The 6,000-nt window shown below is 33.8% G+C and overlaps 1 long non-coding RNA gene across 1 annotated transcript; it reads right to left on the reverse strand.

The window, feature by feature from the left end:
- Positions 1–1,211: 1,211 nt before the first annotated feature.
- Positions 1,212–1,903, reverse strand: LOC118042880 (uncharacterized). Its single transcript, XR_004686519.2, has 2 exons — positions 1,620–1,903; positions 1,212–1,517 (listed from the first exon to the last, which is right to left on the reverse strand). It is a non-coding gene; the product is annotated as an uncharacterized lncRNA (long non-coding RNA).
- Between the last annotated feature and the right edge of the window lie 4,097 nt (positions 1,904–6,000).

Raw genomic sequence — 6,000 nt, forward strand, 5'->3', positions numbered from 1 at the left:
GAACAAATCACATCATTTTTCTAGAGAGATAAATTAATGTAATTATTCTTTTAGTTAGGATTAACATTGATACTGGTTTTAAATGAATTTTTCAATTAACTTTTTTTTATGCAAGTCTCAAACTTAAATATGACTAATCTAACTTGTTGCATATTGAGATATATTAATTATCTTGTTATAAAAAGGTAAATCAAAATTGATCCAAGAAGCCAAAAATTAGCAATACAAGTAGAAGATGATATTTTTTTTATATACATGTTATTTTTCATTTCTATGGTAATAATTGAGCGATTATTATGATTAATTTAATTTAAAAAATAATATGAGTTATGCTTACATAACTCATTTATTTAAAATTAAATAAATTTGATATTAAGAAATAATTACTTTAAAGTGAGAAACAAAACCTCATAACCAAACTCTCTTTCCATTCCATTATTTCTACAACTCAAAATGTTTCTTCTAATCTTCTCATGTTGATAATGCATTAGTCATTAATTAAGTAAGGTAAAAGTTAGAAATGACTTAAAAAAAAAAAAACAAATTCACAATCATTACATTAATTTGACTATTTAAGAAAGTAATTTTTTCCATTTACTTTGATTATTTGAATTTATTAATATAGACAAATGACATATTAATTAGTGACTCAAACTATAACTTACAAAATCTCGATTATTATAAAATTTCTCACAAATGCTCTATTGCAATTCTTTTGATGCGCTTGTAGTTGTAATACGTGGTCAGGGCAGTGCTAAAAATTTTAGTTTGGGATGCCAAATTAAGAAAAAAATTCTAGGGGGGCTAAATTTATATATTTTTATTTTTAGAGCTAAAAATCTAATTTATTAAAAAGGACTGAAAAAACATTTCCTTACAAGAACCAACCCCCTAATTTTTCCCTAATATATAATTAAATTAAGATTTGAATAGCGAAAAAATATCTTCTATCTGAATTCTCTTTCATGATAAAAAGAAATACATGCACAATTGTAAATCTAAAGCATTTCTATTCATTTTAAGGTCAAAATTGTCCAACAATCAAATCATTTACAAATTAGTTTATTATTAGTAATCACTCACAATATTAGGATATCATGGCACCCACCAATCAATTAAGACAGAAAATAAGTTTATATGTAATTTTTTTTCTGCAGGACTTTCTAACATAAGATAATAAAGGGTTAACCGTCGTTAGGTTTAAATGACTGTTACTAAAATAAGGACATTGATTTATTGAAATTGCCAGTGCATGATGATGCAATTACATGGATATGTCTCCACAAAGGAGTACAGAATACAGAATAACGAGAGTGATACTGATCCTTTCTATTCATATACTAATTTATTCCTGCAGTATACATATATGAATATCAAAGGCGAACGTAAATAGTTTCATGGAGACCCAGTTGTAGATTCAGGTTCTGTCGGAGTAGGAGTAGAACAACATGGGCAGCAGGACCCTGGAGGTGGAGGCGAGCAGCATAGACAAGCTGGACATATTGGTCCTCGGAGACCTACACGCACACACGCGCGCGCGCAAGATCAATAAGAAATCAAGTGTTGGTAATGAACAAAAAATGAATTCGAGAGAGAGCTGCGTTTAAGTAAATAATCACCTCGATGATTCAAACGGCCTGCGTCAGCTGATGGCAATATCGGAGACAGTACCATAGCAAAGATGAAGAGAGTCACCATAATAGACTTGAGAGAGTTACCTGCCATTTTTGCCTTAGTTATTGCTTACTGGTTGAATGAATAGATATGGTGTACATGATCTAGCCCTAAGCATGTGTTTATATAGGCTTGAGGATCCTGGACCACAGCATGCATGTCAAAAATGGTTGCGCGAAAACTTGTTTGAACAGCAAGTTTGGTTTCCCATTCTAGCTTATTATTTATTATTTTGGCAACTTGAAGGCAGCTCAATCACTTACGTCCAGTAGTATTCTAGTTGAAGTAGATTTCTATATTGGGTGCTGTGGCGTTTTGTAACAAGCCACACCTTGATGGCTTCATTTTATACTAATTAAAACAATGTTTGTTAGTATTTTTTAAAAAATTGAAATTTTTACGATTATTTTTGGAGTGTAAGTACAGATCACAAGAGAGAATTTCATTTCTACGATTATTCTTTAATCGGCAAACAATGTCAATTCTGATGCATGGATTCATAGCTGTACATGCAAAGACTACAATTTTCTTTAGTCTCAACCGCCTAATCTGACGCGATATAGAGCTATGAATCCATGAATTAGAATTGACATTAGAGAAGGGAAAGCCACAAATTCCTGCAAAATGAGGAATTTGTTTAATTATATCAATATTTTGAGTAAGATGTCAAATGATATTTCAAACAATTGCCCTTATCAACTTTTATTTAACTTTAAAAATAATTATATCAGTTTTGCTACTAATCATAACAAAATATTATCGGCATTGATTTAAAAACATTTGTTGCAAACACCTTTTCAAATAAATTAATCATCTATATTATATAGATAAAATATGGATCATGGAACTATTATAGAATATATCTATATATGAAATATTATAGTCATACTCTTGTGTTGTAATCTCCATCATTATTATTGTATATTGCCTTACATATATAGATAGAAAAGGTTGGCTAACCAATACATTAAGCCTCCTAATTATTCTCAACTTGGTATTAGAGTCTTTTGCAATCTGAACTCTTCTTCCCTCTCCTTATGGACTCTGCTGCTGTTGCCGCCTTCTCCCCCCACCAAACCAACAGTGCAGCCCAGTCAACCAACCATTTAGAAGTTGTTGCTGATGGTTCTTTCTCCCACCAACAGTAGCCCCAACCTGCAAAGGAGAACCATGGTTCCTTCTCCCTTGTTTTTGTTGTCCCTCTTCACATCATGGGGACAACAACTCCTTCCATCATTGTGTTGTCCAACACTCATCAAGTGGTCTTATTGAAGCTTATAAACACCAACTATTTCTATTAGCGAATGCAGATGACGCCATATCTTTTTTATTAAGGTGTTTTCCACTTAGTTAATGACTCAGTGTCATGTCATCCCTCTCATGTTTCTAATAGTTCGGTGGTTCTTCTTCGGCAATCAACCCCTCTTTTCTTTGTTGGAAGCAACAAGATCAGCTTATTTTAAGTGCATTACTCTCTTCTCTCTCCATAGACGTATTGCATTTTATGGTAGATTGTCAGACTTCTTTTTGTGTTTGGCGCACTTTTGACAAAGCGCTCGTTTCTCCATCGAATTCTCACATTATGCAACTCCATGGGTCTTTTTAAGATCTTCGACAAGGAGATGCCACGGTTGCTCCATACATGCAGCACGCCAAGTCATTATTTGATGAATTGGCTGCTGCTGGCCGGCCTATTTCTCTTGAAGACTTCAACCTTTATATATTTTGTGGTCTTCTTAGTGAGTTTAAAGACTTGGTAAATAGTCTTGTGACCAAGGCAAAACCACTATCATACGCTGACCTTCACAACCATCTTATTACTCATGAATTTCTGCATAAAACTTCCCTTTAATCCATGGCTGCAAATCCACCTCTGCTGCCCAACCCATCTCTATTACCCTCTGCTCATATTGCCCAACAGCAGCACAACCCTAATTTTAGATGTAACAGAGGTCATTCTCGCGACAACTAGCTCTCCAACAGCAATAGGTACAACAACCAACATAAGTCTGATTTTCATGGTTCTCATTCCTCTACTCCCAAGGACTAGAAATAGGGTAATTGACAATAGACTAGACGACCTGCTAGTTTTTGGCCAGTGGTCTCCTCACTGGTCTTTTAAGCAGAACGTAAAGTGTCAGCTATGCTTCTTCTTCGGCCCCACAATATGCTTAGTTTCACAACATCGATCACCAGCCATCTGTTCATCTTGCTGTTGTTATTGTTTCTTCTCCTACTTGATTCCCAGACACTGGTGCGAACCAACACGTTACACCTGATTTTGCGGCTCTAACCAATTTTGCACCCTATCTTAGCAATGATCACTTGCATATTGGTGACGATAAGGGTCTTTTCATATCCCATATTGGGCATACCATGTTACATTCCACCTTTACATTATCTAACATTCTCCACGTTCCTCATATTACCAAACCATTGCTATATGTTTATTTTGAATTTCACGCCTTTGTGTTTTATATAAGGGATCTCACCACCAAAGCAGTGCTCTTTTCCGGTTAGAGTAATGATGGTCTCTATGTTCTCTCTAAGTCATCTGCCACCACCATTCCTCAAGCTTATTAGTCTCCTTATGTCTTTGCAACTGCTGATTTATGGCATCGTCGATTGGGCCATCCTACTTCTCGTATTTTTAATTTGTTAGTTTCCAAAAATAAAATAATGTATATTTCTAGATGCTTTCTTGTTCAATGTCAAGCTTGTCTGCTTGGCAAGTCTTCACGTCTATCATTGCGACCTATGGGTCATAAAACTACTGCCCCACTTGATTTAATATTTAGTGATGTTTGGGGCCCTACTTCTATGTTTTCCTCTGATGGGTTTTGTTACTTTGTTATTTTTATTGATGCACATAATATATATATATATATATATATATAATATATATATATATATTTATATATATATATATATTTATATGGTGTTATCCTTTTGTTGTAAAATCCGATGTGTTTTCTATATTCCAACATTTTTAAGTGCTTATTGAGCATTAGTTTTCCCATAAAATCAAATCTGTTCAAACTAATTATGGTGGTGAATATCATAAGTTAAATAGTTTCTTTCAAATTATTGGTAATCATCACAGGTTAATCTATCCTTATATGCATGAGCAAAATGACAGTGTTGAACGTCGTCATTGTCATATTGTTGAAACTGGTCTTACACTCTTAGGCCAATGTAGTGCTCCGTTATGATTTTGGAATTATATGTTTGAATCATCAGTATTGCAATATCCCACATCGGCGAGTGAAGATTTGGTAGCTGGTCTTATTAGTAGCTTGGTTGTTGACTTATTAGATGCATTTTGAGGCCATGCGTGGTCACCAAGAATAAATCCGTGAGGGAGGTAAAGCTCAAAGTGGATAATATCTGGCAGGTTGGGCTAGTGATTAGTACTTAAAAATGCATATTTATCAAGGTTTTATATCATTATTTTGCACTTAAAGTATCAATAACTCCTTAACCAAAGCATATTTTATAATAACAAGTCTAATACTATAAAATGCCTTAATATATGGTAAATGTTCATCTTAAATGCAGGCCTATCACATAAATCAAAGGATTGATTGATGAGTTCAAGTATGGAAATTAAAATGACAAAGAGAGGGTCAAACTTAGAAAAGAGATGTTGGTGCAGTCCAAATTGGAACACTGTTCGGTAATTGGGTCATATCTCAAGTTCTAGATGTTCAAATGATCTTCAATTTTTACACGGATTCAGTAATACATAGGCCTACAACTTTCATGTGAATACCAAGATTAAGAAAGCCATTTTCAACTCCAAATTATAGCAACAATGGAGAAGTCCGAATCTGTCTTGCAGCCCAAACACTGTTCAGTGTTTGGCCCGTATCTAGAGTTCTAGAAGTCCAAATGACCTCCATTATTTTTTCCTAGAAAGCTGAGTCAATTTCCTACAACTTTCATGTTTTCAAGTGATCCCAGTTCTGATGCTGGCAATTTCGTTTTATTTAGACAAGAACATAAGGATTTTCACAAAGTCAAGAGTTGGCCACCCACTCAACAATTAGTCATCAAATCAATAATTCTGAATTTTGGCCTATAAAAGGAGGAATTTGCCATGTATTTAGGGGCTTGATTGTTCAAATCAAGAACTTGATCTTGCTCTCTCTCTTTATATATTTTTTATAATTCTTAAGTTTTGCTTTCATTAATATCTTGTTTATGCTAGCTTTTCATTTTCTTTCCTTTCCTTAGTTAACTTGTATCTTATTTATGTTCTTGTTTTGTTTATTTATGTTTCTCTTCTTCATTATGTTTAGCTAAGTTTATTATGTCAAGGAGAAA

The sequence above is a fragment of the Populus alba genome, chromosome 3 (genome assembly GCF_005239225.2).
Source record: "Populus alba chromosome 3, ASM523922v2, whole genome shotgun sequence".
Taxonomy (NCBI): domain Eukaryota; kingdom Viridiplantae; phylum Streptophyta; class Magnoliopsida; order Malpighiales; family Salicaceae; genus Populus; species Populus alba.